This window comes from Humulus lupulus, chromosome 5 (genome assembly GCF_963169125.1).
Source record: "Humulus lupulus chromosome 5, drHumLupu1.1, whole genome shotgun sequence".
Taxonomy (NCBI): domain Eukaryota; kingdom Viridiplantae; phylum Streptophyta; class Magnoliopsida; order Rosales; family Cannabaceae; genus Humulus; species Humulus lupulus.
Window position 1 is genome coordinate 6,130,479 of NC_084797.1, and position 13,244 is coordinate 6,143,722.

Sequence of the window (13,244 nt, forward strand, 5' to 3'; positions counted from 1 at the left end):
AAGAAGAAGAAGAAGAATTGTAGGAGACGAAAATCACAGGGAAAAATAAAAGAAAAAAAAAAGACGAAAAACTTCTTGTATTTGAAGAATACGAAAAGAAGAACATCCATGGAGTTTTGTAAATGTAGAGAGCGAAAACCTGTAGTTGAACGAACCTCTTGGACTCTAGACAACCCAGGTCGTCGTTTCTTTACATGCCATAAGATGCAGGTAAGTTTCTAGATTTAATTTGTGTTAATTATTTTGCCTCATTTTTTCTTTCATTTGGGTTTTTTGTTATAAATTTTGCCCTAAGTTTGCTTAGAGAAAAAATTGCAAAATTCAAGAGGTTGCAATTTCTTCAAATGGATTGATCCCCCCATGTGTGCAAGGTCTATTAAAGTGATTCCCATAATTTTGAAGAAAATACGTGGTTTAGAGAGTAAAATCCATGCTTTAGAGAGGGGAAGAGTTGATGAACTTTGTGAAGAAGTTGATTCATTTTGCCAAAGTTGTGCCGAGAGTAGTAAATTGATTGAATCATCCTGTGAACAATTTAGTTTTTGGAGAAAATATAAAAAAAGAACAATTATGATTTCTTTGCATGTTTTGTTTCTGTGTTGGTATGTAATTTAAGGTAAAACTGAGATTTTTGTAAAATGTATAGACTTTGTCCCTAATAAAGCTTCAACAATTACCTATTGACTTTGTTGTTATGCATTTTCATTAGTGCTCATATATTTATCAAGTATATATTTTAGAATTTTCTTAGTTTTGTGTTCCCGGGTCATTTTAATGGATCCATGGCTACAACCCTTGATCATTATTATGGTATTATTGTATATACACGTGTGCTGATGGGTTTTCAAGTTGAATTGTTGGCACTGGCAGTTCATGACATTTGGGTTTGCTTGTACACCATTGTACTTTGTGTGGGAGAAAGTTATAGGCATGCATGACACAAAAAGTATATGCTTAAGGGCACTTGCTAGATTACCAGTGGTGATACCAATATGGTTCTTGGCCATTATATTCCCTTTCTTTGGGCACATTAACTCAGTTGTTGGGCTCTTTTAGTCAGCTTCGCAGTCTACATCATCCCTTCTTTAGCTCATATGCTCACTTTCAGATCTGCTTCTGCAGGTAAATAATCCATTCATTCTTCCCCACTTTCTTATTCTTATCTTCATTTCTAGCCTATATAATCTATATATATATATATTTATTATTCCTTTTGATATTGCCAAAATGACTTTGTCTAGTTAGTCCAACATGACTTTTTTGTTTTGGATCAAACCAATCTGGTTTAGCCTCTTAAACACAACAATTTAACAGTCTATTAATACAAGATGTTCACATTATTGTCTCTGGATTTGATTTTAGCCCACCAGTCCAATAAAGCAATGAGATTGGTAGACTTCCTTGTCATTTATGTGTCTGATATCTAAACATTTCAACTTGTCTAGTAATAAGCCATATCTTAAGAACTATCTAGCTGGGACCAAGCCTTGATCTCAGAGTTGACACTTCACCCTACTCATCACAAAAATCAAATCATAAAGTACTATATAAATATGTATATATTTAATATCTTTATTCAGCATTGAAAAATAATGAAATAGATTATGATGATGCATATGCAGGCAACAACCTAATTTAAAATTAAATTTTTTATATAAAAAAGAATAGACTCAGAATTTTTTACCAATTAATATTGTTTTCTGCATGTTCGACAGAATGTCGCTGAGAAGTTGCCATTTTTCCTACCAAGCTGGACAGCAGTGTACATGGTGAACGCATTTGTAGTTGTTTGAGTTTTTGTATTTGGGTTCGGATTTGGCGGGTGGGCTAGCATGACTAACTTCATCAAGCAAGTTGACACATTCGGACTATTTGCCAAGTGCATTATTAATTCTTTCTAACATCATCAACATAGTCTATACAGAAAAGAAGCTTTTCGTTTATTGCTGCTCGCCGCCATTTGAAGTATTCTTTGCCATCTAAAATGGAAGAGAGGATAGCATAGGATTCTTGAGGAGTAAATTAGCATTTGATAATATAATTTTTTCTACTACTCAGAATAATCAGTTTAGTGAGTCTATGTATTCTTTTCTACTGATGTATATATAAAGTTTTGTTTTCTTTTGTTTTTTCAAGAGAAATTTTGGTTAATATTGTTGACGCGGTTCTTCGCCAACAGGTAATTAAGAAAATAAGAGAATGGGATTAGTGCTAAATATTGAACCGAAATGGATGAATGATCTTAATGTAAAATGGTAATGCAAACACTTTTTTTAGGTGGTTCAAAGGTTAAAATCCTTCTACTCCACCAGCCAATATTATTGATAGTTTTTGGCATTCTTTACAGAGTATTTCTTTTACGTAATAGAATCCAACCCTTTGCAACTTCCAGTCTCTCCATATTTATAGGAGAAGGCACCTAGGGGTTAGTAAAGGGGGTCATCCCGTGACCTCCTTACCCATCATGTCACTTCTGTGACATTCATGATTAATTCCTAAAACCTGACAAATGAAGTGTGGTCTAATCAATAGGTAAGGGGGATAATGGGCCGCACGGCCCAACCTAGTCGTGGGTGCCTGAACACGCACGTTCATGTTGCGTGTCCGAGAATTCATGGATATATCAGACACGTGATGTTTGATATATGCATGTTTACATTGCGTGGTTGACTTTATAAAGGGTCACAGCCTCCAACTCCAGCTCGTCCCCGAGCTGGATGCCTTCTTGACATGCGGACTTCATATTCCTGACTCGACCCTTAAATAATCTTGTTAAACCTTTGGTTACCTCGAGCTAAAGAGGTAGGACTTGACAATAGCAGCTTCGGCCACGTGGTATCCACGTGGCTGATATAATTACGCCATATCCCAGCTCGCTACTAGCCCGTGGAAAATTAGGGCGTACATTTGCCCCCCAAGCCTCTGCTTGTGGCACACGACGTCATCTGGGGCCACAGTGGGGGCTTTTAGGCTTCTCCATGGGCTCTCCATATTCCACCTATTACGCAGGTGCCGAATTCGTGGGGCATCGTGGTTGGTGACGGTACGTCTTCCGATAACCGCATTAAATGGCCTAGCCTATACTCAGTCGTCGTTTCGCCTTTCGAGTGGAGAGCCTCGGATCCCACATCAGGGAAATCCAACGGCCCTCCTCTCATGGTCTTTCACGTATATAAAAGGGGTGGCCACCTTACGCATGGGCCACCCGTTTATTTGAAAATTTTCTAAATTTCCCATCTTCTTCTCTCTTCTCATCCTCAAAGAACCCTCTTTTTCTCCCGGTTACCGTTCCCAGCATTCCAGAAGATCAGGTGCAAGGGCTCCCTTGAGGTTTTGGAACTAATTACTCCATCGAGGCCCCAACCCAGACGACCCCTTCATCCCCTCCACAACAAAACACTTTGTAAGTTTTCTGACTGTGCATGCTTTAAATTTTCTTTTCACTGTAGCTTAGGTAAATTGTTCTTGTAGCTGCATGCAATATTCTGTTGGTTTTTTGTGGGTATGAAGGGTGTAGGTTCTTAGTTTAGGGCATCGATTGTAGAAGAAAACCATTTAGGAGTATGGCTCATAGGGTGCATGTTTTGGGGAAATCTTCTAGGTAGGATATTTTGGTATGCTTGTTTAAAATATTCAGCATTTTGGGTGCCAAACCGGGTAGCTTAGGGGACACATTTCATAGGCGGTTTTGCACCTCTTGCCTACTGAAACTTTCCTTCCAAGGCAAAACTTTATCCTGACCCTCCTGACACACAAATTCCGAGTAATAGGGGATCCGTTGGGAACATAGGAGCGGGTTCATAGAACCGTGTAGTCTGGGCTGAGATTACCTCAGCCCGTGTAAAGGAAACAATTCTCTTCAAATTCTTTCTTATGTTCAGGTCGCCCTTTCTAAAATTTCTTCTTTTGTTCGCTAGACGACCAGATGGGACCCAAGAAGAACGCCCCTAAAAAGAATGCAGACAGCTCGTCGTCCCAACAATCCAAAGGAAATGAGGTTGTGATAGACTCCCCAATCCCCGTTTTCGGGCCAGCTGTGGAGCGGGAGCTCGAGGTGGCGGCCGATGCTTTCTTCGAGGCTGAGAAGATCGTCTCGAAGATCACTGACTAGGGGAAAGTGAATAAAATATTCCTCTCCCACAATATCGAGCTGGGGAGGGGCGCCCTGATCGCCCGACCTCCCCTAGAAGGTGAGCGGAGCTGCGCGCCGCTCGACGAGGAATACGCGGCTTGGCGTGACGAGCATTTCTAGGCTGGGGCCTTCCTCCCGCTGGACCAATACTTTGTCGACTTCCTCAACTATGTGAAGTTGGCTCCTTTCCAGCTCCCCCCAACTCCTACCGTTTGTTGGCGGGGTTGAGATATCTATTCCTGAAACAGGAATGGGAGGTCCCCACTCCGGCGGATATCTTGTATTTCTTTTGCCTCAATCCCAGCCTAGAGCAGCGGGGGCGAGGCGACGGGTTACTACTTGACCCAATTTCCAAACACGGTTGCGGTCATCGAGCTGCCCAGCCACCCCAACGACTTCAAAGACCAGTTCTTTATGTCCACGGGGTTTCGCAACTGCGAACTTCATTACTTCAACCATCCTCGTAAGTACCTCTTACTCTTAGCTCATAAGTTAAGTATTGATTAGCTCCCCTTTATCAGTTTCTGACTTAGAACAATTCTGCAGCCATTTTCGCGAGGACAAACAAGTCTATGATCCTCGGGAGTCAGTACGAGACGCTGGCGGGTCTGCCCCCCAGTGAAAAGGACTACTGCCAGCTCGTGACAGACGAGACGATGTTGGCATGCAAACTGATCTCCTCGGGCTAGACTTTGAACCTGAGGAGACCGCGGGGGCCTCCCCCAGCTCGCAAGATGAGGCCCATTCCTGAGGAGGAGGCCGAGGGAGGAGAAGAGGACAAGGAGGACGAGGTGCCCCTCGTGAGGCAGAAAAGGGCGATGGAGGTCACCCAAGCAACTAACATGGAGAGGGCCCAGTCTGGGGCAACAGCCGGCCCCTCTGGCCAAGGTAACCCATATCTATTTAGGGGCTTAGATAGGGCCACCGCAGACCCTTGGCTAGCTAGGTTTAATCCCAACCAGCTTGTCCAACGCCATCGAAGTGACCCAGACCTTGACATAACCCTGCTCCATTGTGTTGACCAGCTTGTGCTAGATTACGAAAGTATCCGCCCTAGGGGTACCGTAGTCGTAGACAACACCCTAGCCTTTAGGTCGTCCTTATTTGAGGAGTATGGGACCAACCTTCGGTCATGGCCCTCTCTTCGGGAGGGTACCGTAGCTCCGGGTCTTAGGCAGTACGTAGAAGAGTCTAGTCCCGAGCCAGATTCAGACCCAGAACCTGTGCCAGCTCTCGAAGTCATTGTCTTAGATTCCCCCGCAGAAGCTCTGAGGCCGATGGTTGTGACCATAGATTCCTCTTCTAGCTCGGGGGGTAGAATCCCTTTCGATATATGTTTTTGAATTCTGTTTTCTCCTTATTTTTGTTGTTCTTGCATAAATGCTAACTTGTATACTAATGTTGTCTTTGTTTTGCCAGAGGAGATGTCTTAGCCCGGGAACAAAGATTTGCGAGCTATGTTCACCGGAGGGAACTCTTCCGCTGGGGCATCCGGGCCCATGGTGAAGAAGCTCCAGGTGGCAAAGAAGGCCGCCGGGACAACATCCAAATCCCCTATAAAGGGGAAAGACCAGAACCTGGCTGCCCAAGCCAAGGTACCTCCACCTCCTCCGGCAGTGGATAAAATGCCCCCACCCCCTCCATGAGCTCTGGCCCCTGTTCGGGACATGGAGGTGGAGCCCGGGACTTTGACAACCGTAGCCCCCAAGGTGCGCGTTTCGGTGGACCCCCAGGCCTTGGAGAAGATTCCTGATGTCTTTCGAGGGACGGTGTACGAGACGGCGACCTACACCGTCGACCACTACTACAACGCCACCGAGAGGGACCTGCGGGCGATCGAGACGAGGAGCCCGGAGAGCGTGATGGAGTCTTCATTGGGAATGGCTCTAACGGTAAGCTGGCTTTGCCCTTTTATACTCTTTGGTTACCATGCTTTGCCTTGGCTCTCTTTTTTTTTTTTTTTTTTTATTTATGGCAGTTGCCTCTTTGTTTTGCAGGGTGCCCTGGCTCTTCACCGGAGCATATCCAGGTCCAAGGCTCAGCTCGAGGACATGAGGGGCGAGCACCAGGTGGTTCTAGCCGCCCAGCAGACTACCTTGGCCGCCCTGAAGATGGCCCAAAAGCAGGAACAGGAGGCCAAGGATGCCTTGGCGGCTGTGCGGGCTGAGCTGGATGCATCCCGCCCTAAGCTTCAAGAGGCCGAGGCTACCAAGGCCGCCCTAGATGCCGCAATGGCCGAGCTGGACTCTGCGAAGACCGGAGCCGAGTAGGCTATGGCTGACTTGGCAACGGAGAAGGCAACTTCCAGCTCCGCCATGGAGGATATGCTCTACCACTGTTGGGTCTTCAACCCGGACGACGACTTCTCCTTTTTAGGAGCGGATGTTTGGGAGGCCTTCTGGGAAGGGTTCAAAGCTCGCCTTCAGCAAGAGGCGCCCTCTGAGACCGGGGAGACCTCCACAGCGGCTGAGCAGGAGGGCGAGACAGCGACCTCAACGGAGCAGCCCGGTGGAGCCTAGAGCCTTTCTTTTTCTTTTTCGAACACACATATATATATTTTATTTTTGTAACTTTGTATGAGGTTTTTTCACCTCGAGACAATTGGTTTTATCAATTTTTGATTCTATGCTCCTTAGTTTGTTTTTCTTTTTGGTGGTGCTATGATTGATTGATACTCTTATATTTTTCTAGGAAAAACATATTAACCAATCTTGATCCAACTTTTAAGACAAGTCCTGGTTAAATCCCGGACCTTGCTTTAAAAACTTAGTTTACGTTAATTTGCATTGACATCTCGTGCTTTTTAAGAAAAACATCGATCAATCAATTTGAATTAACTTCTAAGTTTTAGGACCTGGTTATGTCCAGGACGTTAGTTTGGAAACTTAGTTCGCGTTAATTTTTATCAATATCTCGTGTTTTTTAAGAAAAATATCGATCAGTCAATTTGAATTAACTTCTAAGTTTTAGGACCTAGTTATATCCAGGACATTAGTTTGAAAACTTAGTTCGCGTTAATTCTTGACCAATATCTTGTGCTTTTTAAGAAAAACACCGATCAATCAATTTGAACCAACTTCTAAGTTTTAGGATGACCTGGTTATATCCAGGATAGGACTTAGTTCATGTTAATCCTTTATCAATATCTCATGTTTTTTAAGAAAAACATCGATCAATCGATTTGAATCAACTTCTAAGTCTTTAAGGCGACCTGGTTATATTATCTAGGTACCATATGCCCCCCCAAGTAATTAGGAAAGGGTCTTTCGTGGTTACTTGAGATTACATTCGCAAATATACACAATAATGAAAGAAGATATAATTCTCATTGCTTAATACATAAAAAATGGCCTTTCTGAGTAAGCCTTACAAGGGTGTTACTGATAATATCTCTTTAAGTGGATGGCGTTCCAAGCTCGTGGGACCGCTTCTCCATTAAGCCGGGCTAACTTGTAGGTTCCTTCCTTTATGACCTCGGCTATTTGATAAGGCCCTTCCCAGCTCGGTCTCAATACTCCATCTTTGGGATCCTTGCCGGCTAAGAAGACTCTCCTGAGGACCAGGTCGCCAATGCTAAAAGCGCGTTTTCGAACCTTTGAGTTGAAGTAACGCGTAATTTTCTGTTGGTAATGTGTGAGCTGGAGCTGTGACTCTTCTCGTCTTTCATCAATCAGGTCGAGGGATGAGCAAAGTAGTTCATGATTGCGGTCCTGGTCATATGCCTAGACTCTATGCGAATATACCTTTAACTCAACAGGAAGGACTGCCTCACTCCCAAAAGCCAGGGAGAAAGGAGTATGCCCCGTAGGGGTCCGATGCGAGGTCCGGTATGCCCACAGTACCTGAGGGAGCTGTTCTGGCCAGACCCCTTTGGCTTCGTCCAGACTCTTCTTAAGGCTCACCTTTAGCGTCTTATTGACAGCCTCGACCTGGCCGTTTGCCTGAGGATAGGCCACGGAGGAGAAGCTTTTCATGATGCCGTACCTTTCACAAAATTCGGTGAAGAGGTCGCTGTCGAAATGAGTCCCATTATCGGATACGATTTTCTTCGGCAGCCCGAACCTGCAGATAATGCTCTTGACCACAAAGTCGAGGACTTTCTTGGAAGTGATTGTTGCCAAAGGTTCTGCCTCAACCCACTTTGTGAAGTAGTCGATAGCCACCATGGCGTAGCGGACCCCGCCCTTTCCAGTAGGGAGGGCGCCAACCAAGTCGATTCCCCAGACCGCAAATAGCCATGGGGACGAGATCATCTTCAGCTCGACTGGGGGAGCCGAGCAACTGTGGCGAATCGCTGGCACTTGTCGCATTTCTTGACATACGAGATCGAGTCCTTTGATAGAGTTGGCCAGTAATATCCTTGCCTTAAGAATTTTAGGGCCAAGCTTTGCCCCCCAGTGTGATCCCCGCAAAAGCCCTCGTGCACTTCCTGCAAGATGGCCTTCGCTTTGCTTGGCAGAACACATCGCAAGAGGGGTAGGGAATGCCCACATCAGTACAACACCCCATATATCATCGTATACCTTGGAGCCTGGTACAGTACCCGTCGTGCGTCATTACGCCCCTCGGGTAACTTTCCTTCGGTAAGGTACTCGAGGATGGGGGTCATCCAAGTCGGTCTGGCGTCAATCATCTCGACCTCCGCCCCGACCTCTTCTATACTTGGTTTCTCCAGGAATTCTACCGGTACTAACCCCAACGCCTCCATCTCCCCGGAGGTAGCGAGCTTGGCGAGGGCGTCTGCGTTAACATTCTGCTCTCGAGGTATCTGTTCGATTGAGCCTCGTTTAAATGCGGACAGTTCGACTTTTACCTTGGCCAGGTAAGCAACCATCTTGGCTCCCCGTGCTTGATATTCAACCAGCACCTGGTTTACCACGAGCTGGGAATCGCTGAAGCACTGAACGGTACTGGCCTTCAGCTCCTGGGCTACCCTTAGCCCGGCCAGCAAAGCTTCGTATTCGACCTCGTTGTTGGAGGCCTTGAATCCGAATCTCAACGTCGAGTGAAATCTATGCCCTTCTGGGGATATCAAAATGATTCCAGCCTCGGAGCCGTTCTCATTAGATGAGCCATCCACGAAGATCTTCCATGACGCCTGGGTCGAGGTGACCTGGGGTGACCCTTCCATAGGATCCTCCCTAAACCCTGTACACTCTGCCACAAAATCGGCCAGGGCCTGACTCTTTATGGCAGTTCAGGGGGTGTACAAAATCTCGAATTGACTGAGTTCGATAGCCCATTTCAACAGATGTCTCGATGCTTCATGTTTATGCAAAACCTGCCTTAAGGGTTGATCAGTCATGACGTGTATTGAGTGGGACTGGAAATACGGCCTGAGCTTTCAGGAGGCCATGATAAGACAGAACGCCAATTTTTCCATCAACAGGTATCGGGATTCGGCCCCGAGAAGTCTCTTGCTGATGTAGTAGACCGGTTTCTGAACCCGGTCTTCTTCACAGACCAATACGACACTAGCTGTATCTTCTGTGACAGCTAGGTAAAGGAAAAGAGGCTCTCTTGCCTTTGGTTTGGACAATACGGGCGGCCCGGCCAGAAGTGCCTTCAAGTCGAGGAAAGCACTCTCGCACTCCTTGGTCCATTCGAACTTCTTATTTCCTCAGAGCAGGTTGTAGAATGGCAGGCACTTGTCGGTGGATTTTGAAATAAACCGATTAAGGGCTGCCACCCTTCCTGCCAGGCCTTGAACGTCCTTCCGCGACCTGGGTGAGGGAAGCTCGAGCAATGACCTGATCTTATCGGGGTTTGCCTCGATTCCTCTGGTGTTGACAATGAAACCCAGGAATTTTCCATACGCAACCCCGAAAGTGCACTTCTGAGGGTTAAGCCTCATGTTGTATTCTCTTAGTATCTTGAAGCATTCTTCCAGGTTGGAAACATGGTTATCGACAGTCTTTGATTTGACCAGCATATCATCAATGTACTCTTCCATGTTCTTCCCGATCTGGTTGGCAAACATTCTATTCACTAATCTCCGGTATGTAGCGCCGGCGTTTTTCAGTCCGAACGGCATGACCTTGTAACAATAGACGTTAGTTGGGATCATGAAGCTGGTGTGCTCCTGGTCCGCCGGGTTCATGGCGATCTGATTATAGCCTGAGTACGCGTCCATAAAGGACATGAGCTCGTGCCCCGCCGTGGCGTCTACCAATTGGTCGATCCTCGGCAAGGGAAAATAGTCCTTGGGGCAGGCTTTGTTCAGATCGGAGAAGTCGATGCAGGTCCGCCATTTCCCGTTGGGCTTCGGGACCAGCACAGGATTGGCGACTCAAACTGGAAACTTGGCTTCACGAATAAAGTTGTATTTCTTGAGCCTGGCGACTTCTTCTTCTAAGGCCTCAGCCCGAGTTGTTCCCAGGCACCTCTGTTTCTGGGACTTTGCAGGAACGCTCTTATCCAAATGAAGGGTGTGCATGATGACATTTGGACTGATTCCCACCATGTCCTCGTGTGACCATGCGAACACATCCAGGTTCTCCTGTAGAAATTTTATCAGCTCCACCTTCCTCATGCCACAGAGGATTTTCCCGAGCTTAATTATCCGTGAGGGATTCTGTGGATCAATATTTACTTCCTCGAGCTCTTCAATCGCTTGGAGCTCGGACTTGTCCTCGCCTATTCGGGGGTCAATATCCTCACTTATGATGATATTTTCCCCTTTGGCGGTCTGAGGTTTTTCAATCTCAGGATTAGTCAAAGGTTCCTGAGATTCCTTTTCTCCATCTTGGACGACCATTGTTTGCTGCCCGGGTTTTAATTTTCCCTTCATGGAAATGCTATAGCATTCCCTGGCGGCAAGTTGATCACCACGGACAGTGCATATCCCTGGGGAAGAAGGGAATTTCAACGCGAGGTGGCGGATGGAGGTGATGGCTTCAAAAGCTATAAGTGTAGGTCGACCCAAAATGGCATTATATGCGGCGGGACAGTTGATGACCACGAACTCAAGGAGTTTTGAGACTGTCCGAGGTCCTTCTCCTAAGGTGATCACCAGCTCGATCGTCCCTATAGCCGTTGATCCTTCTCCCGAGAAACCGTAAAGCATCATGGAGGTCGCCTTCAGCTTGGAGACAGCCAAACCCATCTTCTCCAGCGTGGACCAGAATAGAATGTTTACCGAGCTCCCATTATCGATCAGCACTCTCCTAACTCGCCGATTATCGAGCTGAACGGCTTCGACCAGAGGATCGTTATGAGGGAACTGAACGTGGCTGGCGTCTTCTTCAGTAAAAATGATTGGTTGCCTTTCCAATCGCTGCTGCTTTGGCAAGTGTTGCTCGGGGACGAACTCTACTCCATTATGAGCCTTGAGTTCGTTGATGTACCTCTTTTGGGCACCTCTGCTCGTTCCGGCCAAATGAGGACCTCTGGAGATTGTGCATATCTCTCCTCCTATCACTGGAGGAGGGACGTCTTGATCTACCTGGGACCCGGGCTGACTGACCGGGACTTCTGGAGCAGGTCGGCTTGTTGGAACCCTGTTCCGCGCATATTGAGCCAAGGGACCGGCTCTAATGAGAGTCTCGATCTCATCTTTCAAGTGTCTACAATCGTCAGTATTGTGGCCAACGTCGTTGTGGAAACGGCAAAACTTAGAGGGGTCTCGCTTCCCCTTCTGGTGCTTTAACGGCTCCGGCTTCTTCCAAGGGAGGCGAGCAGAGTTTGCTAGGGAGATGTTCTCCCTAGAGTGGGTGAGCTCCGTATAAGTCGTGTAGACCGACTTAAATTTTTCTACGGACTTATTCTTCTTTAGGCCGTGCTGGTTGCCCTCGCCGTTCCCCTTTCTCTTGCCTCCACCGAACTGGTTATTCTGTGTAACGTTCTGGGTCGCTGTCACGACCTCTGTTCCCAGTCCAGCGGGCTGCTCAGGGACCTGGCTGGTTCCTGCAGCTGAGGCTTGGGCCTCTTCCAAGTTGATCCACCCTTGGGCCCTATTCAGGAATTCGTTTACTGAGCTGACTCCCTTCCTTTGTATTTCATTCCAAAGTCCTCCCCTAACGAGGACTCCAGTCCTCAAAGCCATGAGCTTGGAGCTGTCATCTGCGTCTCTGGCCCGAGTGGCGACGTTCGCGAACCTGCTCAGGTAAGCCTTCAGAGGCTCGTTGGGTTGCTGCCTTACGTTAGCCAGGGAGTCGACCTTGATGCGGGCAGCCTGGGAGGCTCGGAATGTTCTTTTGAAGTCAGCATAGAAAGTTTTCCAAGAGCTGATTGACTGCTTCTTGCTTTGTTTCAACCACTGTCTGGCCGGCCCAGTCAGTGTGGAGGGAAATATCAAACACCTCAGCTCGGGGCCAATGTTGTGGGACATCATCAGGGTATTGAACATACCCAGATGATCCGACAGATCTCCATCTCCGTTGAATTTGGACAGGTGCAGCATACGGAAACCAGGCGGGTATGCCGTTGCGGCTATACCGGGGGCGAAGAGCTCGAGCACGTCCCCCAAATCATATTCGTATTTTTCTTTTTCTGACAGGAGCTTCCTCATTAACTCTTCCATCTGAGCCAGGCGCTCAAGGGTTTTGTCCTTATTTCGGGGCTGTTCAACAGCTCCGGATCCATTGTATATGTTTGGTGGGTTATTGCCCCTCCTATCTTGAGATAGGTTATTTGGGACATTCCCGCCGTCACGCACCTCGGACAGGTCTCCCCTTGAGCGAGCATGGCTGTCACTTCCTACCAGGTCCCTCCTATAAGAGTTAAGGCGATCTCGTAGGTCAGTGGCTTGAGGACTTTGCGCTGAGCTTAGGCGTTGGCGCAGGTCTCCGCCAGAAAGGTCACTCCGGCGACTTCCGGTCCAGTAGCTCCCGTTAGAGAAGCTCGGAGCCCGCCTCTGGGGGTGAGGATCCGGGACTTCCCTGAGCGCCCTGCTACGATGGGAAGGTCCTACGGAAGGTGAGTTTCTCCTGCCGCTCCCATAAACTGGGATATCTTGGATAGGCCGAGGATGAGACAGGTATCTTATCGGTGAAGGTGGATGCCTAACCGGGGATGCAATCCTGGTTCCGTCAGGGCGAATCAGGTTAGGTAGGGGCCTTTCAGCCCTGCCAATTTGCGGGCCCTGCGCCTGGCGATCTGAGCGGGGCGCAGG